At 50.2% G+C, this 27,187-nt stretch overlaps 8 non-coding genes across 8 annotated transcripts; all 8 read right to left on the reverse strand.

Moving 5' to 3' along the window:
• Window positions 1–2,968: 2,968 nt before the first annotated feature.
• Window positions 2,969–3,041, reverse strand: Trnak-cuu (transfer RNA lysine (anticodon CUU)). Its single transcript has one exon. It is a non-coding gene; the product is annotated as a tRNA-Lys (tRNA).
• Window positions 3,042–10,220: 7,179 nt separating this feature from the next.
• Trnak-cuu (transfer RNA lysine (anticodon CUU)) lies at window positions 10,221–10,293 on the reverse strand. Its single transcript has one exon. It is a non-coding gene; the product is annotated as a tRNA-Lys (tRNA).
• A 1,450-nt stretch (window positions 10,294–11,743) lies between these two features.
• On the reverse strand, window positions 11,744–11,816 carry Trnak-cuu (transfer RNA lysine (anticodon CUU)). The gene has a single exon. It is a non-coding gene; the product is annotated as a tRNA-Lys (tRNA).
• A 4,675-nt stretch (window positions 11,817–16,491) lies between these two features.
• Window positions 16,492–16,563, reverse strand: Trnan-auu (transfer RNA asparagine (anticodon AUU)). Its single transcript has one exon. It is a non-coding gene; the product is annotated as a tRNA-Asn (tRNA).
• Window positions 16,564–16,901: 338 nt separating this feature from the next.
• Window positions 16,902–16,974, reverse strand: Trnak-cuu (transfer RNA lysine (anticodon CUU)). The gene has a single exon. It is a non-coding gene; the product is annotated as a tRNA-Lys (tRNA).
• A 1,450-nt stretch (window positions 16,975–18,424) lies between these two features.
• On the reverse strand, window positions 18,425–18,497 carry Trnak-cuu (transfer RNA lysine (anticodon CUU)). Its single transcript has one exon. It is a non-coding gene; the product is annotated as a tRNA-Lys (tRNA).
• Window positions 18,498–19,922: 1,425 nt separating this feature from the next.
• On the reverse strand, window positions 19,923–19,995 carry Trnak-cuu (transfer RNA lysine (anticodon CUU)). Its single transcript has one exon. It is a non-coding gene; the product is annotated as a tRNA-Lys (tRNA).
• Window positions 19,996–27,033: 7,038 nt separating this feature from the next.
• Trnan-auu (transfer RNA asparagine (anticodon AUU)) lies at window positions 27,034–27,106 on the reverse strand. Its single transcript has one exon. It is a non-coding gene; the product is annotated as a tRNA-Asn (tRNA).
• Window positions 27,107–27,187: the final 81 nt, after the last annotated feature.

Here is a 27,187-nt window from a genome sequence, read left to right on the forward strand (position 1 = left end):
TGAAATTTGGTGTCTGGTCTTTGGGACTGAGTACAGAGTTAAAATCACCAGCGAATATAAGTTGGTCTGAAGGTGGTGTGAAAAGTGGCACAATGCCATCTTTAAAAACTCTGCTCTCTGTCGTCGTCTCCCAGAACCGGAAGGGGCGTAGAGATTAATAAATCTGGTAGTATCGATAGTAGTCGCTATACCTCTGCTATTCGCCAGGCGTTCGATATGTGACATCACTATCCCTTCCTTGGCCATGATCGCGGTCCCTAGTTCAGTACAATTTCCAGGATTAACGACGGCATTGTAACCTGTGATACGGTCAAGGTTAATATTGGTCACTTCCTGCAGCATAATGAGATCAATATCAGCGGCATAGAGAAAATCTTGAAGGTTTTTTAAGTTGAGTGGGCTACTGATCTTATTGATGTTCAATGTCGCAATGCGGTAAGCTTGCAAGGACGTCATGAGAACAGAGGTCTAGGTGACAATATGCCTACTATTGATGTTCATGGCGAACATCATCTAAAAGAAGTCCGCGTCATCAGCCACTGCACCGACGCCGGCGGTAGCCGTTTGTTGCTGGTGGGACACATCTGCTTGAGCTTCTGATGACGGATTCTCTATACCGCGCCGATCCCGTACTAAATCTTCTTCCCGACCACCCTCTTCAGCGTCATCTGACCAATCGCACACGAACTTGTCTGCGTTCATATCGCAATCCGAGAGCTTGGAACATTCAGGCATAGGGTTCGGATCCAATGAATCGGCCACCGCAGGGTCCCCTGAGGGCGATCGTCCGTGATCAGTGTCCGATTCGTCCGTCCGAGATTTTTTTGCCGTTTTGCTGGTTGCCGACGACGATGGGTCAGTTACTTCACTCAGTTTCTGTCTGACGTGGTTCGCCTTTTCACGCAATATTGGCGCCTTTGCTTCTGCCCCTTGATGTGCTAGCCGGCGTTTCTTCTGAGATTTGGGAGACCGCGGGGGCTGGTGGCCAGCCATCTCGTTCGACTCCATCCGGTCCACGTCGGACTTGTCGTCTCGAACCGGTACGCCCGCCGGAATACTTTCGGTGTCCGGTGGGTGCCCCATCTGCGAGTGAGTATTGCCCTCCTTCTGGGTGTGTGAAGAAGGAACATTCGGTACATCGTTCGCTTCCATCGGTGTAGCGCCTTCGTGCACTGCGCGCAAACCCTCTAGCGAAACATCTAAACTAGGTTCCGAGGTGACATTAGCCCGAGCGGCGGCGACGTATGATAATGGCAACGTAGACGTCGGGCCGCGCAACTCACGCTCACCGGCCGGTATTAGCGCCACGTGTCGTTGGACACACTGAGCACGGATATGTTCTGTGGACCCACATCCCGCACAAGTTCTAGGCTGCCCGTCATAAATCACTATGGCCCTGTAGCCTCACACATTGATGTAGGACGGAATGTGCTTTAACATACCTATCTTCACCTGACGGACACCGTTTAGCACCGGGAAAATATGCATAGTCGACCACTTTTCTGCCGTATTGCTGATAACTGTTCCATATTCCCTCAATTTGGCATTAATCTGGTCAGCAGAAATTTCAAAGGGTAATTCAAATATGCGAACAGTTCTCACTCCGAGACCAGCAAGCGAAATTCTGACATCACCAACATTGCCGTCAGAATGGTTGAACTTCAACACTCCTCCACAAGATTGAACGACCTGCTCGCATTTCTCGGGATTCAACAATTTGAGGTACACCGTACTGCTAACGATAGATAGGTGAATGCCAATCATATCATCAATAGTTATTTTCATGACGTCTCTAATAAATAACTCAACCACAAAGGATTTGGGTCGTCCATAATGAGGGTCAAAACTCAATTTCAACGTGTCTGTCCGTATAAGTTGATCCATTATAGTCGAATGCAATTCATCACGCCACAATAAAACAAACGTAGCAATGCGCACACTCACCAAACAGCACGCGACCGCCACAGGCGAGAGCGAAAACAACCTGCGTCCGACCGCCAAGGCCGCTGCCGTCTGACTGCGATATCCATTAGGCCACACGGTCACTGACGACCAAGTGCAACTTGTATACGACTCATCTCGAAACGCTCACACCCCTGATGATTTGTGTTTTCGTTCTACACAGCCGCTGCCCCTTGCTCTTTCCCACACATTCGTTACATTCAACCTCTTACGTGACCGACCAAATATAGACTGGGAAACAAGACCACACACTTTGTGCATTGGGAATCGAAGGCGGGCGTCCCTCGCCGCATTTGCTACGATGGACATTTGTTACTTCTGCAGAAGCGGCGGCGACGACGACGACGACGACGACGACGACGACGACGACGACCGCGAGAGGCTCTGAGATATGTGAGAAATACATCTATAAAATCTAATTCAGACTGACTCGTTCCACCTTATGCTGTACCGCTTCGGCAAAGGCTTTATCTGCGCCATTTGCCTTAATCACATCTGAGAGTAATTTTTAACAAAAGGCGTGTCGCTAATTGTTCGTCATCACAGATACTGTTTGCTATACGGCCACAACGCGCAACTGATTTCCAAAATTCGAATTCCTCCTTTGAGAATGGAACTCACGACATTTCGTTTGCTAGACCAGTGCTCTACCACTGAGCTAAAGATTCGCGGCCTAGCGGTACTTTGGCGTACTTCGTCTTTACGGTCGTCTGGATCATCAGACTTCAGCTGACAACACTTCATATTACCGACTAATATTTGCAGCTATGGCGACCCATTAGTGCTTGGCTACACATCTGACACGTAACCGATGTGCTCTCCAAACAACAACACTTGCATTTCAGAACGTGTCTTTCACACATGACTACAAAATCCCCTTCACCTTCAAATACAGTTTCCTTGCGACTGACAGAGACGTAGGCAAAGTTTAAAGTTGCTATTTCCATTACATCACGTTAATCAGAAAAACGGTAATTTACATCTGCAGCGGAACAAAATTCCGTTTCGCCCAGCGTGGGGCTCGAACCCACGATCCTGAGATTAAGAGTCTCATGCTCTACCGACTGAGCTAGCCAGGCTGCTTCGGTGAATACTTGCCGGGTAGCACGTCACACAGTACTCGTTTGGGTTGGGTGTTCCCATACAGAATCTCTCCATGCTGCCTAATGTTTTCCCAACGACACACTCGTCCCGTACTTCACTTTTATTTCATAATCATTTCTGAGAGGTAAAGGAATTGCATCACAACCTGCAGAGCTAGTGGCGTCAAAATTAACACTCATACTTGATGTGACTCAAAAGGCGAACGAGTTACTTTCCGACGTTGTTTTAGATGTGCAAGTGCCAGTGAAAACTCGCGGTGACGGCACTCTGCCAACCATTTCGCTAGTTATCACCGGTCTTGTTGTGTGTGTTTCAAGCTCAAGAGCATCTCCAAGCAGAAAATGGTCAACAGCAACATTCAGACGGTTTAGAACTGCTCAATTGGTACATTAAAACGGTATGTTTCTCTTTAAGAACTGATAAAACACGAGCGTGACAGCATTCGAACCTGTAATCTTCAGATCCGAAGTCCGACGCCTTATCCATTAGGCCACACGATCACTGACGACCAAGTGCAACTTTTATATGACTCATCTCGAAACGCTCACACCCCTGATGATTTGTGTTTTCGTTCTACACAGCCGTTGCCCCTTGCTATTTCCCACCCATTCGTTATATTCAACCTCTTACGTGACCGACCAAATATAGACTGGGAAACAAGACCACACACTTTGTGCATACGGAATCGAAGGCAGGGCGTCCCTCGCCGCATTTGCTACGACGGCCATTTGCTACTTCTGCAGAATCGGCGGCGGCGGCGGCGACGACGACGACGACGACGACGACGACAGCGACAGCGACAGCGACAGCGAGAGTCTCTGAGATATGTGAGAAATACATCTATAAAATGTAATGCAGAGTGCCTCGCCCCACCTCATTATGTACCGCTTTGGCAAAGGCTTTATCTGCGCCATTCGCCTTAATCACATCTGAGAGTAATTCTTAATAAAAGGCATGTTGCTAATTGTTCGTCATCACAGATACTGTTTGCTATACGGCCACGACGCGCAACTGATTTCCAAAATTCGACTTCCTCCTTTGAGGACGGAGCTCACGACCCTTGGTTTACTAGACCAGTGCTCTGCCACTTTTTTTTTTTTTTTTTTTTTTTTTGGGCCTCCCATCTCCCCTTTTAGCCCATCCTTGCGCTCCCCATAATTCGCCTTCATCGGCGTCGGCTTTTCACGCCATGTACATAACCATAAACTGATGAGACAAAGTTAATCCCTTTATCGTGGAGAAACTAATGTACCCCTTCTTTGGGCTTATTGATAATGTAAGAGAAGAATGAAGTCTTCAGTAGGTAGAAACAGAAGTTATGTTCAGTTTGTTTCCTTCTTCATCGCTGTTTTTTGTTGTCACACTTAAAGCAAATAGGCTTCCTTGACAAAGAAACGTCAGAGGGATATTCCGAAACTGCCTCTTCTCTCCGAAAATGCTTAAAAAGCAAACCATATTCGGTGAGAAGCAACTATTTATAATGGCTTCTTGAAAAATAAATTAATAAACGTTGAACTCAAAGAACGGCAATTCCGGTAAAAACTAAAATAATTTTTTTTTCCACTATTGTAAAGTAAGTTAGTTGTGGTGAACACTCCCTTACGTTTGTCTTCTGTGTCCGCAGATATTTCTTGTTAATTCTTTTACATCAGGGTCTTGATTAAAAAATTTGCGTATGTTTCTTTATATTTACTTATCTTCAGTAACATGTGATGCTCAGTTAGCAGATAGATCCAAAAATCCTCTTGGCTTTTCTCTTCCTTCGTGAAGAGATAATGTACCGTTGCCGCTTTCAGCCAATTGACTGCGTTGCGTTTCGTGTTAGGAAAGGGTACATCATCCGGTGTCAAAAAGTCCGCAGGCGTTATAGCGTTAGGTGACGTTCGAAGGATGAGTGCCAGCTTTCGTCGGACATCCAGCCATATATCTTTAACCTTGTCACACACGAAACGATGTTCTTCGTTATCAATTAAACTACACGTTGCACAAAAAGGCGAATCCGCTAAGTGGATCGTATGAAGTTACGAGTTTGTTGCAACTTCCCTATTTACAACAAAGTACCATGTTGCTTTCAGATGAGTAGCTAAGTTACGGTTATGAATATTTGCCCATATCACTTTCCAGTTAGAACATGGATAGTTTTGTTCTATTTTGTTGTTCTTCTTGTCTCCCATCAATTTGCCATATATTTCGTTTACGTTTGTCATGTCTTTTTCCGGAATTCTTGAATGTAGGTAGCTATATTCTATTAAAAACCATCGTAAATGGTAAAGTCCGCTCGGTATGTGCTGCACATTAATGGGTGGAGAGAGGTCATCTGGAGCTATTTCAGATAGCAAGTGCGCGGCGATGCAGCTGCCGGATTCTCTCCATTGTTGAAACGTATTGGAGATGTACAGAGCCTGCGACTTTTTAGTAACATTCGTTAAGTTTAAGCCGCCATTATTAGTGGCGAGCGTCAGAGTGTCATACTGGATTTTAAAGATGTGGCCACGGCTCACAAAATAGCCTATTGCTGACATAATTTGTTTGGCGATGCCGGCGGGTATTGGCAGTATCTGGGCGACATAATTGACTTTGGAAGTAATAGAGACGTTCGCTAAAGACACTCTCTGAATTTCATTTAATTGTCGAATACTATGTGTCCGTACACTAGCTCGTATGGTAGTTAGTACTTGTCTATAGTTGGCCGCAATAGTTTGACGTATATTTTTTCGGAAATCAATGCCGAGACACTTCAAGGCTGTTAGCTCACGTAACTGACCGTGTGTGCGCATGCCAATGCCACGTCCGATATTGAATATGCCGGACTTGGTTTTGTTTAACCTCGCGGCTGACGCTCGTTCGTATTTTTCTATTATGTGCATTGCCGTCTCGACTTCCGCTACATTCATAACGAGAAACCCAACATCGTCCGCATAAGCTTTACATATTATTTTGTTTCCTCGTATTTGCAATCCTTGTAACCGCTGAGTCAAGGTAGCGAGCAAAGGTTCGATGGCCATCTCAAAAAGTGCCATGGACAACGGACAACCTTGCCTGACGGAACATGCGATCTCGACTGGCCGGCTAGGCTGTCCATTTATGATGATTCTGGAAGAGTTATTCGTTACCAAACGTCGTATGAGGTCAACGAATCTCGGCGGAAAACCCATTGCGCCTATCGTTTTCAGGAGGTAGGAGTGGCTGATCCTGTCGAAGGCTTTATCGAAATCTAACGACACGATGGCACATTTTAGTCGACATACTTCTGCTATTGTAATTATGTCGCGGTAGTCGGACAGCGTCTGCTGAATTTTCCTACCCTTGCCCACGCTAGACTGATATGGGCCGGTGACGCTGGCCATTACATTTTTAAGTCTGTGGGCTAAGAGCCGCGAAAAAATTTTATAGTCACTGTTCAGCAGAGTGATTGGTCTCAAATTTCCAATTTTCTTGCCAGCCGATTTTTTTGCGATTAACACTATCCTACCTTCGCGAAAATCTTTCGGTATCTCCTTATTGAGGTTCAGAAGTTCATTACGGATGCATGTAATTCTATGTTTTATATGTTCCCAGAAGACTTGATAAAATTCTGCTGGTATGCCGTCAGCTCCAGGGGATTTATTGTTTGCACTTTGATAGACAGCATAGTGTACATCGTCTTCGGTCGCCTCCGCTATTAGAGCTTCCGCGTACGCGTTACCAACGCGTCCTTGCAGGTGGGTCAGTAAATCGTCCTGTGCTTTTTCGTCTACCTCTTTATGTGAAAACAAGTTGTCGAAATGGGTTAGTATTTCTGCTTTTATGTCGTTGTGCATTGTCAAGGTGGTTCCATTATCAGTTTGAAGCTCCGTCAGTATTTTGCGGAATCCTCGTTTAGTTTGACGAGTCACATGATATACCGAAGTGGCTTCTTTTTGCGCCACAGTCTCTGCTCTTGACCTTATTTGGTAGCCTTCAAGCTGTTGTCGCCTTAATGACAGTATTTTTGCCTGGATTTTTTTAATTCTCCCATGGTTCCCAATAGCTGTAGCACCTTGCAGGTAGAGTTCTCGGAGACAATGAAAGTAAAATTCTATCGTTCTTTTCCGCCAAAATCTCTTCTCCCAGGAGTAGTTGATGAAACATCTCCGGATCTGAGGTTTGGCGCATTTGAGCCACCAATCCAAAGTCGAGTGGTAAGAGATGAGTTTGGTCTCGCAGGCTCTCCAAGTGGTGAGAAAGGCTTCTCGACAGGCAGGATCTTTTAAGTGTGAAACATTAAGTTTCCATGGCCCTTTATATCGACAGGTTCCTTGTCGTTCCAAATTTAATGTGCATATATATGCAGCGTGGTCCGAAAAAACGTTTGGCCAAACTTCAGACTGCAGGATGCAGTGTTTCAGATTGGGCGAGACATATATTCGATCCAACCGGCTCGCTGAATGATTAGTGAGGTGGGTAAAGCCGGGTGCCGCGCCGTGCTTTTGCTCCCACTAATCAGTTAAACGGAGGTCGGTGACGATACGTTCCAGGTCCGGCGATTTGTTGTAGTTCAGAGTTTGGTCTTTGGCATGTATGACACTGTTAAAGTCGCCTCCAAGGATGGTATGGGTGCAGTGTACACCAAACAAAGGAACAATTTCCTCCTTAAAAAACTGTGCTCGTTGGCACCGATTGGTAGAACCAGATGGGGCATAGACATTAAGAATCCTGGTGTTATAAAGCGTGCCGGCAATGCCTCTGCCGTTAGGCAGTTTTGTTACGTCTGTAATGACGACGCCCTCTTTGAAAAGAAATGCGGTACCCAAATCACATCCAATTCCAGGATTGACTATAGCATTATACCCCTGTATGAAGTCAAGTTTGATGTTTGTTACTTCTTGTAAAAACAAAATGTCCACATCAGCTGCATACAGGAAATCTTTTAAATTTTGTAAATTAAATGTGCTACAAATTTTATTGATGTTCAGCGTAGCGATCTTATAGGCCTGCAACGGAACTACGTTAGCCAAGACGGGAGTGTAATTAGGAAAAACTCTGGCAACATATCATTTCGAAAAAACATTAAGAAATCTGACCCAAGAGACATGTGGACACAAGTCAGTAAAACCGTTCAGACTAGAAATATTCATGACTTGGGAAGGGATCAGTCGGCTTCTCCGTGTCTGGGACAGTATCCGTCGCGGTGATGACATTCAAGACGACGTCATCTCGTGGTGTGGCCATCGTGGTGACTGTAACGGTTCCTGTGGTGTCCATAATTGCGTCCTCCTTTGTAGTGCCGTCGACATCGTCTGCCCACGGATTCGACAGCTCTGTCATCGGTTCGTCATTAAGTGGTGCACTATATTCAGGTGTTTGCTGGTGATTTTTATCTTCGGTTCGGGTAATTGCTACGTCAGCGGAGGGCAAACTGGCAGAACCTGAGGTACTATCCAAGGACACAGGGTCTTCGTTAGATGACTGCTGATTGCACTGCAAGTTCTCAGATACAGATGGCCGTATTTTGCCCCCTATTTGCTTCGGCTGTTCACGCAGTTGTGGTGCAGTCTGCTCTGCACCTTGACGCGCGATCCTCCGTTTTTTAGATTTCTTGGGAGATACGTCTCGTGGTGGACTTTGGACGGTACCTGAAGAAGCCTCAGGTTGCAAAGTAGCACTACTCGAAGTGACTGACGCCAGGTCTGATTTCATTGCACTTGACGGGCTGTGGTCAGTGCCTAAGGCAGCTGCAGGATTCGGAAGAGCACCACTAGAAACGGCTGGTTGCGAGTCCGTTTTCTGTGCACCTGATACGCTTTTGATACCTCCTAAAGAAGCTCCAGGATGCAGAGGAGCACTACCCGAAGCGACTGAGGTCGCGTCCGTATCCATTGCCTCATTGGGCGATTCCACGGCGACAAGGGCAGGAGCAGATATGTCTTCGCAGGAGGGTTGAGTGTCTACAGATGCTACACCTGAGTCGGTCGGTTGGTCGGTCGCTTGTGGGTCGGTATTCGTAGTAACTTCGGGGGGCGCAGTGGCACTTGCAAAACCGCGCGCTACGGCGACATATGTCACGGGCAGCGTTGACATAGCAGGGGGCCTGACGGCATCGCCGGCAGGCAGTTGCGCCACACGCCTTTGAACACATTCTGCACGAACGTGGCCTGGTAAATTGCAGACAGCACACGTTTTCGGTTGCTCATCATACATCACAACCGCTCTATATCCGCAGACGTTTATAAACGACGGAATGTGCTTCTGCAATTCGACTTTTAATTGGCGCACACCATTCAAAACAGGGAATTTGTGTGCAGCAGACCACCGTTCGGCAATATTACTCAAAACTTTCCCGTATGGAGCAATAACTGCATTTATCTGGTCACTTGTAATTTCAAAGGGAAGTTCAAAGACTCGCACGGTCCGAATACCTACACCAGGATGGGCAACGGTAACCTCCCCAACATTTCCGTCAGCATGTTTAAATTTCAGAATGCCACCACAAGATCGAACTATCCTTTCACACAATTCTGGACTGGCAAGTTTCACGAAAACCACACTGTTCATAATCGAGAAATGTATGCCAAAAATATCATCAAGTCCTATTTTAACATCATCCTCTAACCACTGTTCAACATCAAATGACCTCGGTCGGACAAAGTTGCGATCAAACGTGAATTTCAAAGTATCTTTTCGTTGCGGTTGCGACATATCTTAATTCTTTTTCATGTCTACACAAATACTATAGACAGCGACGCATTGCAGCAAGAGCAGAGACTTACCACGCGGAGCTAACGCAGCACAGCACACAGCACGGCACGTCCGACCTCAAGCGCAGCCGCTGGCTGAATGTGACTGAGCTAAAGAGGCGCGGCCTAGCGGTACTTTTGCGTACTTCGTCCTTACGGTCGTCTGGATCATCAGACTTCAGCTGACAACACTTCATATTACCGACTAATATTTGCAGCTATGGCGACCCATTACTGCTTGGCCACACATCTGACACGTAACCGATGTCCTCTCCAAACAACAACACTTGCATTTCAGAACATGTCTTTCACACATGTCTACAAAATCACCTTCACCTTCAAATACAGTTTCCTTGCGACTGACAGAGACGTAGGCAAAGTTTAAAGTTGCTATTTCCATTACATCACGTTAATCAGAAAAACGGTAATTTACATCTGCAGCGGAACAAAATTCCGTTCCGCCCAGCGTGGGGCTCGAACACACCACCCTGAGATTAAGAGTCTCATGCTCTACCGACTGATCTAGCCGGGCTGCTTCGGTGAATACTTGCCGAGTAGCACGTCACACAGTACTCGTGTATGTTGGGTTGTCCAATACAGAATCTCTCCATGCTGCCTAATGTTTTCCTAACGTCACACTCGTCACGTACTTCACTTTTATTTCATAACCATTTCTGAGAGGTAGAGGAATTGCATCACAACCTGCAGAGCTAGTGGCGTCAAAATTAACACTCATACTTGATGTGACTCAAAAGGCGAACGAGTTACTTTCCGACGTTGTTTTAGATGTGCAAGTGCCAGTGAAAACTCGCGGTGACGGCACTCTGCCAACCATTTCGCTAGTTATCACCGGTCTTGTTGTGTGTGTTTCAAGCTCAAGAGCATCTCCAAGCAGAAAATGGTCAACAGCAACATTCAGACGGTTTCGAACTGCTCAATTGCTACATTAAAACGGTATGTTTCTTTTTAAGAACTGATAAAACACGAGCGTGGCAGCATTCGAACCTGTAATCTTCAGATCCGAAGTCCGACGCCTTACCCATTAGGCCACACAGTCACCGACGACCAAGTGCAACTGGTATATGACACATCTCGAAACGCTCACACCCCTGATGATTTGTGTTTTCGTTCTACACAGCCGCTGCCCCTTGCTATTTCCCACCCATTCGTTACATTCAACCTCTTACGTGACCGACCAAATATAGACTGGGTATCAAGACCACACACTTTGTGCATACGGAATCGAAGGCAGGGCGTCCCTCGCCGCATTTGCTACGATGGCCATTTGCTACTTCTGCAGAAGCGGCGGCGGCGACGACGACGACGACGACGACGACGACGACGACGACCGCGAGAGTCGTTGAGATATGTGAGAAATACATCTATAAAATGTAATTCAGAGTGCCTCGTCCCACCTCATGCTGTACCGCTTTGGCAAAGGCTTTATCTGCGCCATTCGCCTTAATCACATCTGAGAGTAATTCTTAATAAAAGGCATATCGCTAATTGTTCGTCATCACAGATACTGTTTGCTATACGGCCACGACGCGCAACTGATTTCCAAAATTCGACTTCCTCCTTTGAGGATGGAGCTCACGACCCTTGGTTTACTAGACCAGTGCTCTACCACTGAGCTAAAGAGGCGCGGCCTAGCGGTACTTATGCGTACTTCATCCTTACGGTAGTCTGGATCATCAGACTTCAGCTGACAACACTTCATATTACCGACTAATATTTGCAGCTATGGCGACCCATTGCTGCTTGGCTACGCATCTGACACGTAACCGATGTCCTCTCCAAACAACAACACTTGCATTTCAGAACATGTCTTTCACACATGTCTACAAAATCACCTTCATCTTCAAATACAGTTTCCTTGCGACTGACAGAGACGTAGGCAAAGTTTAAAGTTGCTATTTCCATTACATCACGTTAATCAGAAAAACGGTAATTTACATCTGCAGCGGAACAAAATTCCGTTCCGCCTAGCGTGGGGCTCGAACCCACGACCCTGAGATTAAGAGTCTCATGCTCTACCGACTTAGCTAGACGGGCTGCTTCGGTGAATACTTGCCAGGCAGCACGTCACGCAGTACTCGTTTGGGTTGGGTGGTCCCATACAGAATCTCTCCATGCTGCATAGTGTTTTCCTAACGTCACACTCTTCACGTACTTCACTTTTATTTTATAATCATTTCTGAGAGGTAAAGGAATTGCATGACAACCTGCAGAGCTAGTGGCGTCAAAATTAACACTCATACTTGATGTGACTCAAAAGGCGAACGAGTTACTTTCCGACGTTGTTTTAGATGTGCAAGTGCCAGTGGAAACTCGCGGTGACGGCACTCTGCCGACCATTTCGCTAGTTATCACCGGTCTTGTTGTGTGTGTTTCAAGCTCAAGAGCATCTCCAAGCAGAAAATGGTCAACAGCAACATTCAGACGGTTTCGAACTGCTCAAATGCTACATTAAAACGGTATGTTTCTTTTTAAGAACTGATAAAACACGAGCGTGGCAGCATTCGAACATGTAATCTTCAGATCCGAAGTCCAACGCCTTACCCATTAGGCCACACAGTCACTGACGACCAAGTGCAACTTGTATATGACTCATCTCGAAACGCTCACACCCCTGATGATTTGTGTTTTCGTTCTACACAGCCGCTGCCCCTTGCTATTTCCCACCCATTCGTTACATTCAACCTCTTACGTGACCGACCAAATATGGACTGGGAATCAAGACCACACACTTTGTGCATACGGAATCGAAGGCAGGGCGTCCCTCGCCGCATTTGCTACGATGGCCATTTGCTTACTCTGCAGAAGCGCCCACGACGACGACGACGACGACGACGACGACGACGACAGCGAAAGTCTCTGAGATATGTGAGAAATACATCTATAAAATGTAATTCAGAGTGCCTCGTCCCACCTCATGATGTACCTTTTTTTTTTTTCCTTTATTGTCATTTTATACCTACAAAGGTAGGCCGGCAGCGGCCTAATATTCCGCTCTTCGGCCACAAGAAACATACAAGAGATAAAAACAGGAAGCCATAATCTCAAAACACAGACATGGAGGACAAAAATCAGAAGACAACAGAGAATAAAAATAATTGAAGTCGTTCACCGACACAGCACTGTTTCAGTTTAAAAAAAAACGGGCAGCACAGCACGGAACAGAGAACACTAGCACAGGTGAACGGTGGAGCAGAAAACGAAGAAACACTCGAGGTACAGACGGGACGAAAGACACGGACACTGCGGAGATGGGCTTCGGCGCTTGCAGGGGCACTGTCCACACCGAAAAGCTGGGGGCCTGCCAAGGGCAAAAACAGGGGGAGGGAAGGAGGGAGGGGGAGATAGGATGCCAGGGAGGAGGAGGGGAGAAAACGAAAAGAAGGGGGTGGAAGCCCAGGGAGAGGGGGAGGGGAGGTAAGGATGGAAGGAGGGAGAGAGGGAGGGAGAGAAGGGAGAGAGGGTGCCCACAGGAAAATGAGAGGAGAGGGGAAGGCAAGGCTCAAAGTTGGTAGGAGGGGTAGATGGAGGGGTGGAGGGCATCATCCGGGAGGGGGAGTCGGCGGAAGCCACCTTGGGAGAGGGTGTGGAGAGTGTGAAGATGGAGAGCAGGTGGGATACAGGAGTACAGGCGCGGCAGTGGGTTGGGGTGGGAGAGGATGGAAGAGACAAGCGGGTGGGGAGGATCAAGCTTGCAGGAGGTGTAGAGGATCCGTATCCGTTGGAGGAAGAGGAGGAGGTGTGGGAAGGGGATGAGGTCATAGAGGAGCCGCGTGGGGGAAGGGAGGCAGATGCGATAGGCGAGGCGGAGTGCATGCCGTTCAAGGATTTGAAGGGATTTGTAAAAGGTAGGCGGGGCAGAGATCCAGGCGGGATGGGCATAACAGAGGATAGGGCGGATGAGAGATTTATAGGTGTGGAGGACGGTGGAGGGGTCCAGACCCCATGTGCGGCCAGAAAGGAGCTTCAGGAGGTGGAGGCGGGAGTGTGCCTTGGCTTGGATTGTCCGGAGATGAGGGGTCCAGGAGAGGCGACGGTCAAGGGTGACGCCAAGGTACTTGAGGGTGAGTGTGAGGTTAATAGGACGGCCATAAATGGTAAGATAGAAATCAAGGAGACGGAAGGAAGGGGTGGTTTTGCCTACGATGATTGCCTGGGTCTTGGAAGGATTGACCTTGAGCAACCACTGGTTACACCAAGAGGTGAACCGGTCCAGATGGGATTGGAGAAGGTGTTGGGAGCGTTGCAGGGTGGGGGCAAGGGCAAGGAAGGCGGTGTCATCGGCGTACTGGAGAAGGTGAAGGGGGGGTTGCAGGTGGAGGCATGTCCGCCGTATAAAGAAGGTAAAGAAGAGGGGAAAGGACGGAAACTTGGGGCACACCGGCAGAGGGGTAGAAGGTGTAGGAATCAGTGTTGTGGATAGTGACATAGGAAGGGCGGTGGGAAATGAAGGAGGCGATCAGACGGACGTAGTTAATAGGAAGAGCAAAGGTTTGGAGCTTGAAGAGGAGACCAGAATGCCAGACACGGTCATAGGCGCGTTCAAGGTCAAGGGAGAGGAATATGGCGGAGCGACGGGAGTTGAGTTGTTCGGAGAGGAGGTGAGTGAGGTGAAGGAGAAGGTCATCGGCAGAGAAGGATGGTCGAAAGCCACATTGGGTGGAGGGAAGGAAGCGGTGCCGGTGGAGATGCTGGTGGATGCGGCAGGTTAGAATGGATTCCAGGACCTTGCTGAAGACCGAGGTAAGGCTTATAGGACGGTAGGAGGAGACAGCGGAAGGTGGTTTATCGGGTTTGAGGAACATCAGGATCCGGGAGGTTTTCCACAGGTCGGGGTAGAAGCCGGTGGACAAGACCACATTGTACAGCCTGGCCAGGGTGGAGAGGAAGGGGGCGGGAGCTTCACGGAGGTGACGGTAAGTAACACGGTCGTGACCAGGAGCAGTGTTGCGTTTGGTGCGGAGTATATCGATGATGTCTTGAGTAGTTATAGGGTTATTGAGTTCAGTGAGTGGAATGTTGTCCAAGTACTGGAAGCCAGGAGCTAGTGGAGGGATAGAGGTGTCAGTTCGATCGCGGACATCGGGGAAGAGGGAATAATCGAACTGGGGATCGTCAGGGATGGTAAAGACATCGGTGAGGTAGGAGGCAAAATGGTTGGCCTTACTAAGGTTGTCAGGAAAGGGATTGTCATTATGAAGGAGAGGATAGTAAGGGGGGGGTTTTGACCCAGTAAGGCGGCGGAAGGCTGACCAGTATTTGGACGAGTTAATAGGTAGGGTAGCATTAAGACGGGTGCATGTCTGTCGCCAGTCCCGGCGTTTCTTAGCCGCGAGCAAGTTTCGGATGTGTCTCTGGAGTTGCCGGTGGCGTTGTAGTGTGTCCCGGTCACACGTGTGGAGGAAGGCACGGTAGAGACGACGGGATTCTCGAAGGAGGAGGACGGCCTGTGGGGGTAAAGTGGGACGGTGCGGGTGGATGGCGACGGTAGGGATGTGGGCCTCCACGGCCTCAGACAAGGTCTGCTGGAGAAAGGATGCGGCATGGGTTATGTCATGTGGCCGGTGGTAGGTGAGGGGGTGGCTATCGACTCGGGTAGTAAGGGTATCCCGGTATGCATTCCAGTCGGCACGGGAGTAATCATGGACATACTTGGGGGGAGGGTCAAGGCGAGGATCGGGACGGGGGCGACGACCGTCTGATATGGTAAGAAGGACAGGGAGATGGTCACTGCCAATAGGGTCGAGGACGTCCACCGCTATGTGGCCAAGGAGGTTAGGGGAGGCTAGGACGACATCGGGTGTGGTATTGGATTCAGGGCGGGTGTGTTGGGGAAGAGGAAGGACATCTCCTTGGATGGTGGCGAGGAACCGATGCCACCGCCGTAACTGGGTGGCGGAGCGACTATGGATATTGAGATCTGCGGCAATCACGTAGGAGAAGAAGGTACGGTCGATGTGGGAAAGGAAGTCAAACGGAATAGGGGCAGAGGGGCGGACATAGATGGTGGCGCAGGTAACGGTGAGGCTGGGGAAGAATAGACTAAGGATCAGGTGTTCCGTGGGGTTGGGAAGGAGGGGTTGGAGCCGAACAGGGATCTGGCGATGGTGGCCAATGGCAACTCCGCCACGCGCTATCGGGAGGGGGTTGTCAGAGCGGTGAAGGAGGTAGGGCGAGGTATGGACAGTATGGTGGGGCTGGAGAAATGTTTCGTTTAGGAGGAAGGCATCCACGCGGTGGGTGGTGAGGGTATGCATAAGGAGATTCTTGTTGACAGGAAGGGAACGGATGTTGTTAAACAGGATACGTTGCTGTCGCGCCATAGTGGGAATTTAGACAAGGGTGTCGAGACGGGAGAAGGTAAAATGGGCCTGGTTATGGGAGTAGGTGGCGTAAGTGTTGAGCTGGAAGACGGAACGGGCGGCAAGGGATATCTGCTGGAGGGTGTGGGGGTGCTGAAAGGGGTGGATGTTCTGAAGGACAACGGTTACAAAGCGGATGATGTCCTCAGCTGTGGGGGGGGGGAACAGAGGGAATTGCCGGGAGGGGTGGGGGCACATGATGTACCACTTTGGCAAAGGCTTTAACTGCGCTATTCGCCTTAATCACATCTGAGAGTAATGCTTAATTAAAGCCATGTCGCTAATTGTACGTCATCACAGATACTGTTTGCTATACGGCCACGACGCGCAACTGATTTCCAAAATTCGACTTCCTCCTTTGAGGATGGAACTCAAGCCCCTTGGTTTAATAGACCAGTGCTCTACCACTGAGCTAAAGAGGCGCGGCCTTGCGGTACTTATGCGTACTTCGTCCTTACGGTCGTCTGGATCATCAGATTTCAGCTGACAACACTTCATATTAACGACTAATATTTGCAGCTATGGCGACCCATTGCTGCTTGGCTACGCATCTGACACGTAACCGATGTGCTCTAGAAACAAGAACACTTGCATTTCAGAACATTTCTTTCACACATGTCTACAAAATCACCTTCATCTTCAAATACAGTTTCCTTGCGACTGACAGAGACGTAGGCAAAGTTTAAAGTTGCTATTTCCATTACATCACGTTAATCAGAAAAACGGTAATTTACATCTGCAGCGGAACAAAATTCCGTTCCGCCTAGCGTGGGGCTCGAACCCACGACCCTGAGATTAAGAGTCTCATGCTCTACCGACTTAGCTAGACGGGCTGCTTCGGTGAATACTTGCCAGGCAGCACGTCACGCAGTACTCGTTTGGGTTGGGTGGTCCCATACAGAATCTCTCCATGCTGCGTAATGTTTTCCTAACGTCACACTCTTCACGTACTTCACTTTTATTTTATAATAATATCTGAGAGGTAAAGGAATTGCATGACAACCTGCAGAGCTAGTGGCGTCAAAATTAACACTCATACTTGATGTGACTCAAAAGGCGAACGAGTTACTTTCCGACGTTGTTTTAGATGTGCAAGTGCCAGTGGAAACTCGCGGTGACGGCACTCTGCCGACCATTTCGCTAGTTATCACCGGTCTTGTTGTGTGTGTTTCAAGCTCAAGAGCATCTCCAAGCAGAAAATGGTCAACAGCAACATTCAGACGGTTTCGAACTGCTCAATTGCTACATTAAAACGGTATGTTTCTTTTTAAGAACTGATAAAACACGAGCGTGGCAGCATTCGAACCTGTAATCTTCAGATCCGAAGTCCGACGCCTTACCCATTAGGCCACACAGTCACTGACGACCAAGTGCAACTTGTATATGACTCATTTCGAAACGCTCACACCCCTGATGATTTGTGTTTTCGTTCTACACAGCCGCTGCCCCTTGCTATCTCCCACCCATTCGTTACATTCAACCTCTTACGTGACCGACCAAATATAGACTGGGAATCAAGACCACACACTTTGTGCATACGGAATCGAAGGCAGGGCGTCCCTCGCCGCATTTGCTACGATGGCCATTTGCTACTTCTGCAGAAGCGGGTGCGGCGACGACGACGACGACGACGACGACGACGACGACAACCGCGAGAGGCTCTGACATATGTGACAAATACATCTATAAAATGTAATTCAGACTGCCTCGTCCCACCTTATGCTGTACCGCTTTGGCAAAGGCTTTATCTGCGCTATTCCCCTTAATCACATCTGAGAGTAATGCTTAATAAAAGGCATGTCGCTAATTGTACGTCATCACAGATACTGTTTGCTATACGGCCACGACGCGCAACTGATTTCCAAAATTCGACTTCCTCCTTTGAGGATGGAACTCACGACATTTCGTTTGCTAGACCAGTGCTCTACCACTGAGCTAAAGAGGCGCGTAATAGCGGTACTTTTGCGTACTTCGTCCTTACGGTCGTCTGGATCATCAGACTTAAGCTGACAACACTTCATATTACCGACTAATATTTGCAGCTATGGCGACCCATTAGTGCTTGGCTACACATCTGACACGTAACCGATGTGCTCTCCAAACAACAACACTTGCATTTCAGAACATGTCTTTCACACAGGTCTACAAAATCACCTTCACCTTCAAATACAGTTTCCTTGCGACTGACATAGACGTAGGCAAAGTTTAAAGTTGCTATTTCCATTACATCACGTTAATCAGAAAAACGGTAATTTACATCTGCAGCGGAACAAAATTCCGTTTCGCCCAGCGTGGTGCTCGAACCCACCACCCTGAGATTAAGAGTCTTATGCTCTACCGACTGAGCTAGCCGGGCTGCTTCGTTGAATACTTGCCAGGCAGCACGTCACGCAGTACTCGTTTGGGTTGGGTGGTCCCATACAGAATCTCTCCATGTTGCCTAATGTTTTCCTAACGTCACACTCGTCACGTACTTCACTTTTATTTCATAATCATTTCTGAGAGGTAAAGGAATTGCATGACAACCTGCAGAGCTGCTGGCGTCAAAATTAACACTCATTCTTGATGTGACTCAAAAGGCGAACGAGTTACTTTCCGACGTTGTTTTAGATGTGCAAGTGCCAGTGAAAACTCGCGGTGACGGCACTCTGCCGACCATTTCGCTAGTTAACACCGGTCTTGTTGTGTGTGTTTCAAGCTCAAGAGCATCTCCAAGCAGAAAATGGTCAACAGCAACATTCAGACGGTTTCGTACTGCTCAAATGCTACATTAAAACGGTATGTTCCTTTTTCAGAAGTGATAAAACACGAGCGTGACAGCATTTGAACCTGTAATTTTCAGATCCGAAGTCCGACGCCTTGTCCATTAGGCCACACAGTCACTGACGACCAAGTGCAACTTGTGTATGACTCATCTCGAAACGCTCACACCCCTGATAATTGGTGTTTTCGTTCTACACAGCCGCTGCCCCTTGCTCGTTCCCACCAATTCGTTACATTCAACCTCTTACGTGACCGACCAAATATAGACTGCGAAACAAGACCACACACTTTGTGCATACGGAATCTAAGGCAGGGCGTGCCTCGCCGCATTTGCCACGATGGCCATTTGCTACTTCTACAGAAGCGACGACGACGACGACGACGACCTCGAGAGGCTCTGACATATGTGGGAAATACATCTATAAAATGTAATTCAGACTGCCTCGTCCCACCTTATGCAGTACCGCTTTGGCAAAGGCTTTATCTGCGCCATTCGCCTTAATCACATCTGAGAGTAATTCTTAATAAAAGGCATGTCGCTAATTGTTCGTCATCACAGATACTGTTTGCTATACGGGCACGACGCGCAACTGATTTCCAAAATTCGACTTCCTCCTTTGAGGATGGTACTCACGACATTTCGTTTGCTAGACCAGTGCTCTACCACTGAGCTAAAGAGGCGCGTCCTAGCGGTACTTTTGCGTACTTCGTCCTTACGGTCGTCTGGATCATCAGACTTCAGCTGACAACACTTCATATTACCGACTAATATTTGCAGCTATGGCGACCCTTTACTGCTTGGCTACACATCTGACACGTAACCGATGTGCTCTCCAAACAACAACACTTGCATTTCAGACATGTCTTTCACACATGTCTACAAAATCACCTTCACCTTCAAATACAGTTTCCTTGCGACTGACAGAGACGTAGGCAAAGTTTAAAGTTGCTATTTCCATTACATCACGTTAATCAGAAAAACGGCAATTTACATCTGCAGCGGAACAAATTTCCGTTCCGCCCAGCGTGGTGCTCGAACCCACGACCCTGAGATTAAGAGTCTTATGCTCTACCAACTGAGCTAGCCGGACTGCTTCGGTGAATACTTGCCAGGCAGCACGTCACGCAGTACTCGTTTGGGTTGGGTGGTCCCATACAGAATCTCTCCATGTTGCCTAATGTTTTCCTAACGTCACACTCGTCACGTACTTCTCTTTTATTTCATAATCATTTCTGAGAGGTAAAGGAATTGCATGACAACCTGCAGAGCTGCTGGCGTCAAAATTAACACTCATACTTGATGTGACTCAAAAGGCGAACGAGTTACTTTCCAACGTTGTTTTAGATGTGCGAGTGCCAGTGAAAACTCGCGGTGACGGCACTCTGCCGACCATTTCGCTAGTTAACACCGGTATTGTTGTGTGTGTTTCAAGCTCAAGAGCATCTCCAAGCAGAAAATGGTCAACAGCTACATTCAGACGGTCTCGTACTGCTCAATTGCTAATTTAAAACGGTATGTTTCTTTTTCAGAACTGATAAAACACGAGCGTGACAGCATTCGAACCTGTAATTTTCAGATCCGAAGTCCGACGCCTTATCCATTAGGCCACACAGTCACTGACGACCAAGTGCAACTTGTGTATGACTCATCTCGAAACGCTCACACCCCTGATAATTTGTGTTTTCGTTCTACACAGCCGCTGCCCCTTGCTCGTTCCCACCCATTCGTTACATTCAACCTCTTACGTGACCGACCAAATATAGACTGCGAAACAAGACCACACACTTTGTGCATACGGAATCGAAGGCAGGGCGTGCTTCGCCGCATTTGCCACGATGGCCATTTGCTACTTCTACAGAAGCGGCGACGACGACGACGACGACCTCGAGAGGCTCTGACATATGTGAGAAATACATCTATAAAATGTAATTCAGACTGCCTCGTCCCACCTTATGCTGTACCGTTTTTTTTTTCCTTTATTGTCATTTTATACCTACAAAGGTAGGCCGGCAGCGGCCTAATTTACCGCTCTTCGGCCACAAGAAACATACAAGAGATAAAAACAGGAAGACATAATCTCAAAACACAGACATGGAGGACAAAAATCAGAAGACAACAGAGAATAAAAAGAATTGAAGTCGTTCACCGACACAGCACTGTTTCAGTTTAAAAAAAAACGGGCAGCACAGCACGGAACAGAGAACACTAGCACAGGTGAACGGTGGAGCAGAAAACGAAGAAACACTCGAGGCACAGACGGACGAAAGACACGGACACTGCGGAGATGGGCTTCGGCGCTTGCAGGGGCACTGTCCACACCGAAAAGCTGGGGGCCTGCCAAGGGAAAAGACAGGGGGAGGGAAGGAGGGAGGGGGAGATAGGATGCCAGGGAGGAGGAGGGGAGAAAACGAAAAGAGGGGGGTGGAAGCCCAGGGAGAGGGATAGGGGAGGTAAGAATGGAAGGAGGAAGAGAGGGAGGGAGAGAAGGGAGAGAGGGTGCCCACAGGAAAATGAGAGGAGAGGGGAAGGCAAGGCTCAAAGTTGGTAGGAGGGGTAGATGGAGGGGAGGAGGGCATTATCCGGGAGGGGGAGTCGGCGGAAGCCACCTTGGGAGAGGGTGTGGAGAGTGTGAAGATGGAGAGCAGGTGGGATACAGGAGTACAGGCGCGGCAGTGGGTTGGGGTGGGAGAGGATGGAAGAGACAAGCGGGTGGGGAGGATCAAGCTTGCGGGAGGTGTAGAGGATCCGTATCCGTTGGAGGAAGAGGAGGAGGTGTGGGAAGGGGATGAGGTCATAGAGGAGCCGCGTGGGGGAAGGGAGGCGGATGCGATAGGCGAGGCGGAGTGCAGGCCGTTCAAGGATTTGAAGGGATTTGTAAAAGGTAGGCGGGGCAGAGATTCAGGCGGGATGGGCATAACAGAGGATAGGGCGGATGAGAGATTTATAGGTGTGGAGGACGGTGGAGGGGTCCAGACCCCATGTGCGGCCAGAAAGGAGCTTCAGGAGGTGGAGTCGGGAGCGTGCCTTGGCTTGGATGTCCGGAGATGAGGGGTCCAGGAGAGGCGACGGTCAAGGGTGACGCCAAGGTACTTGAGGGTGGATGTGAGGTTAATAGGACGGCCATAAATGGTAAGATAGAAATCAAGGAGACGGAAGGAAGGGGTGGTTTTGCCAACGATGATTGCCTGGGTCTTGGAAGGATTGACCTTGAGCAACCACTGGTTACACCAAGAGGTGAACCGGTCCAGATGGGATTGGAGAAGGTGTTGGGAGCGTTGCAGGGTGGGGGCAAGGGCAAGGAAGGCAGTGTCATCGGCGTACTGGAGAAGGTGAAGGGGGGGTGCAGGTGGAGGCATGTCCGCCGTATAAAGAAGGTAAAGAAGAGGGGAAAGGACGGAACCTTGGGGCACACCGGCAGAGGGGTAGAAGGTGTAGGAATCAGTGTTGTGGATAGTGACATAGGAAGGGCGGTGGGAAATGAAGGAGGCGATCAGACGGACGTAGTTAATAGGAAGAGCAAAGGTTTGGAGCTTGAAGAGGAGACCAGAATGCCAGACACGGTCATAGGCGCGTTCAAGGTCAAGGGAGAGGAATATGGCGGAGCGACGGGAGTTGAGTTGTTCGGAGAGGAGGTGAGTGAGGTGAAGTAGAAGGTCATCGGCAGAGAAGGATGGTCGAAAGCCACATAGGGTGGAGGGAAGGAAGCGGTGCCGGTGGAGATGCTGGTGGATGCGGCGGGTTAGAATGGATTCCAGGACCTTGCTGAAGACCGAGGTAAGGCTTATAGGACGGTAGGAGGAGACAGCGGAAGGTGGTTTATCGGGTTTGAGGAACATCAGGATCCGGGAGGTTTTCCACAGGTCGGGGTAGAAGCCGGTGGACAAGACCACATTGTACAGCCTGGCCAGGGTGGAGAGGAAGGGGGCGGGAGCTTCACGGAGGTGACGGTAAGTAACACGGTCGTGACCAGGAGCAGTGTTGCGTTTGGTGCGGAGTATAGCGATGATGTCTTGAGTAGTTATAGGGTTATTGAGTTCAGTGTGTGTAATGTTGTCCAAGTACTGGAAGCCAGGAGCTAGTGGAGGGATAGAGGTGTCAGTTCGATCGCGGACATCGGGGAAGAGGGAATAATCGAACTGGGGATCGTCAGGGATGGTAAAGACATCGGTGAGGTAGGAGGCAAAATGGTTGGCCTTACTAAGGTTGTCAGGAAAGGGATTGTCATTATGAAGGAGAGGATAGTAAGGGGGGGTTTTGATCCAGTAAGGCGGCGGAAGGCTGACCAGTATTTGGACGAGTTAATAGGTAGGGTAGCATTAAGACGGGTGCATGTCTGTCGCCAGTCCCGGCGTTTCTTAGCCGCGAGCAAGTTCCGGATGTGTCTCTGGTGTTGCCGGTGGCTTTGTAGTGTGTCCCGGTCACGCGTGTGGAGGAAGGCACGGTAGAGACGACGGGATTCTCGAAGGAGGAGGACGGCCTGTGGGGGTAAAGTGGGACGGTGCGGGTGGATGGCGACGGTAGGGATGTGGGCCTCCACGGCCTCAGACAAGGTCTGCTGGAGAAAGGATGCGGCATGGGTTATGTCATGTGGCCGGTGGTAGGTGAGGGGGTGGCTATCGACTCGGGTAGTAAGGGTATCCCGGTATGCATTCCAGTCGGCATGGGAGTAATCATGGACATACTTGGGGGGAGGGTCAAGGCGAGGATCGGGACGGGGGCGACGACCGTCTGATATGGTAAGAAGGACAGGGAGATGGTCACTGCCAATAGGGTCGAGGACGTCCACCGCTATGCGGCCAAGGAGGTTGGGGGAGGCTAGGACGACATCGGGTGTGGTATTGGATTCAGGGCGGGTGTGTTGGGGAAGAGGAAGGACATCTCCTTGGATGGTGGCGAGGAACCGATGCCACCGCCGTAACTGGGTGGCGGAGCGACTATGGATATTGAGATCTGCGGCAATCACGTAGGAGGAGAAGGTACGGTCGATGTGGGAAAGGAAGTCAAAAGGAATAGGGGCAGAGGGGAGGACATAGATGGTGGCGCAGGTAACGGTGAGGCCGGGGAAGAATAGACTAAGGATCAGGTGTTCCGTGGGGTTGGGAAGGAGGGGTTGGAGCCGAACAGGGATCTGGCGTTGGTGGCCAATGGCAACTCCACCACGCGCTATCGGGAGGGGGTTGTCAGAGCGGTGAAGGAGGTAGGGCGAGGTATGGGCAGTATGGTGGGGCTGGAGAAATGTTTCGTTTAGGAGGAAGGCATCCACACGGTGGGTGGTGAGGGTATGCATAAGGAGATTCTTGTTGACAGGAAGGGAACGGATGTTGTTAAACAGGATACGTTGCTGTCGCGCCATAGTGGGAATTTAGACGAGGGTGTCGAGACGGGAGAAGGTAAAATGGGCCTGGTTATGGGAGTAGGTGGCGTAAGTGTTGAGCTGGAAGACGGAACGAGTGGCAAGGGATATCTGCTGGAGGGTGTGGGGGCGCTGAAAGGGGTGGATGTTCTGAAGGACAACGGTTACAAAGCGGATGATGTCCTCAGCTGTGGGGGGGGGACGGAGGGAATTGCCGGGAGGGGTGGGGGCATCCAAGGGGCGGACACGGACAGTGAGTTCAGGAGCGGAGGGAGGGGGTCGGGCCTTGCACTTTTGGGAGTAGGTTGGGTGTTGGAGGTTACAGGTGTTACAGGAGGGGGGGGACTGAAGGTTGGGGCACTGCCGGAGGAAGTGTGCTTCTTTGCAGTGCGGGCAGACGGGGGCCTCGCGGCACTCAGATGTAGGATGTGCATTATAGCGCAAGCACCTCTGGCAGCGGATGGACAGTGGAAGGGAGCGGGAGGGGTCGACCTTATAACGGCGGTTGAAAAGGAGGGCACCCTCCTTGAGGAGGAGGTCTATGGAGGGAGCATGCTCGGAGAACACCCGCATGAGGCGGGTGAGGCCGGCTGGATTGTGAATCCGGCGGACAGCTCGAACCTCTAGATAGGGATGGGCCTTCAGCTCCGCCAACACCTCCTCCTCCGTGATCATCGGGCTAAGCCGAGTGATCACGGCAGTGAGGGTCGGTGGGCGACGGGGCGGCTGGGGTTGTCGGGATGAGAAGGGGGAGGGAGCAGGGGCAAGGGAGGCATGGGGACCAAACCGGGTGAGGGGAATGCGGGAGAGGATGTCGGAGTGGAGGGTGGGGTTGGGGGATGTGATCAGGACGGAGTCCCGACGGGGGGTGAGAAGGGAGATCGGGGCTCCGGGGAAGTGCTGGCGGAGGAGAAGGGTAAGATTGCGGGCCTCCAGGAGAGAGGGATCAGGGTGAGAAAGGAGGTACCTGTAGGAGGGGGAGGTAGAGGAGGGAGTAGATAGGGCAGGTGGGGTGGTATCCATGGCATCCTGGGGGGTTGGAGGGGGGAGAGTCTGCGACTTCTTGGGAGCAGAAGAGGCTGGGGTGCCGCTGGGACGTTTCACAGCAGGAGAGGGATGGGAAGAGGTGTGGGGGATGGGGACGACCGGGAGATGGCGGGAGATGGCAGGTCCCAACGGCGGTGCAGGCACTGGTGGTGGTGCTGGTGCTGGCGCTGGATCTGGAGCTGGCGCCACAGAAGATGCAGTGGCAGTGGTTGGCACTGGCGATGGCGAGGGCGATGGTGATGGTGATGGTGATGACGATGATGATGGTTTGGCGTGGGTGGTGGCCCGACGGGCAACAACCCTGGCGGGGGTGGCATGAGTTACATGTGGGAGGGGAGGGAATGGGTCACGTGAGGCATGGGGGGTAGGAACAGGGGAGGGAGCAACAAAAGGAGCGGGGGTGGGAAGAGTGAGGAGGGGGGGAATATATGGGGTAGGCGGTGGTTGAGCACACCACGTGATGGTGGTGGCAGCAAGTGAGGGGGACGTGTACACGATTGCAGTGGTAGTGGCGGTAGTTGTGGGGGTTGTCATGGTGAGAGGATAAGTGGGAGAGGGGAAAAGAGGGAAAATAACAGGGGACAGTCAAAGGACAAGGACAAGAGACTGACGAAGAGGAAGGGTAAGACGTAAGCAGAGACGACAGAACGAAAGACGGGCAGGGAGCGGCGGCGGCGGCGGCGGCGGCAGCGGTCGGCAAAAGCAGCAGCGGCAGGAACCGGATACGGCGGCGGCGGCGGCGGCGGCGGGAGACAGGCGGCGGCGGCGGCGGCGGCGGCGGCGGCGGCGGCGGGAAACGGCGGCGGCGGCGGAAACCGGCGGCGGCGGCGGGAACCGGCGGCGGCGGCGGGAACCGGCGGCGGCGTCGGCGGCGAGCAGCGGCAGCGGCGGCAAGAACCAGATGCGGCGCCGGCGGCGGCGGCGGCGGCGGCGGCGGCGTCGGCGGCGGTCGGCAACAGCAGCAGCGGCAGGAACCGGATACGATGGCGGCAACCGGCGTCGGCGGGAGACCGGCGGCGGCGGCGGCGGCAGCGGCGGCTGGGACCAATGGCGGCAAAGGCTCGGGACAACGGCAGCTGCAGCGATCACTGAAACACCTAGCACTTCGATATTAACGACAATAATATCGAAGGGCGCAACCCTCTCGAGTTACGCCGAAGATGTGAGCTGTACCGCTTTGGCAAAGGCTTTATCTGCGCCATTCGCCTTAATCACATCTGAGAGTAATTCTTAATAAAAGGCATGTCGCTAATTGTTCGTCATCACAGATACTGTTTGCTATACGGCCACGACGCGCAACTGATTTTCAAAATTCGACTTCCTCCTTTGAGGATGGAACTCACGACATTTCGTTTGGTAGACCAGTGCTCTACAACTGAGCTAAAGAGGCGCGTCCTAGCGGTACTTTTGCGTACTTCGTCCTTACGGTCTTCTGGATCATCAGACATCAGCTGACAACACTTCATATTACCGACTAATATTTGCAGCTATGGCGACCCATTAGTGCTTGGCTACACATCTGACACGTAACCGATGTGCTCTCCAAACATCAACACTTGCATTTCAGAACATGTCTTTCACACATGTCTACAAAATCACCTTCACCTTCAAATACAGTTTCCTTGCGACTGACAGAGACGTACGCAAAGTTTAAAGTTGCTATTTCCATTACATCACGTTAATCAGAAAAACGGCAATTTACATCTGCAGCGGAACAAAATTCCGTTCCGCCCAGCGTGGTGCTCGAACCCACCACCCTGAGATTAATAGTCTTACGCTCTACCGACTGAGCTAGCCGGGCTGCTTCGGTGAATATTTGCCAGGCAGCACGTCACGCAGTACTCGTTTGGGTTGGGTGGTCCCATACAGAATCTCTCCATGT

The sequence above is a fragment of the Schistocerca gregaria genome, chromosome 8 (genome assembly GCF_023897955.1).
Source record: "Schistocerca gregaria isolate iqSchGreg1 chromosome 8, iqSchGreg1.2, whole genome shotgun sequence".
NCBI lineage: Eukaryota > Metazoa > Arthropoda > Insecta > Orthoptera > Acrididae > Schistocerca > Schistocerca gregaria.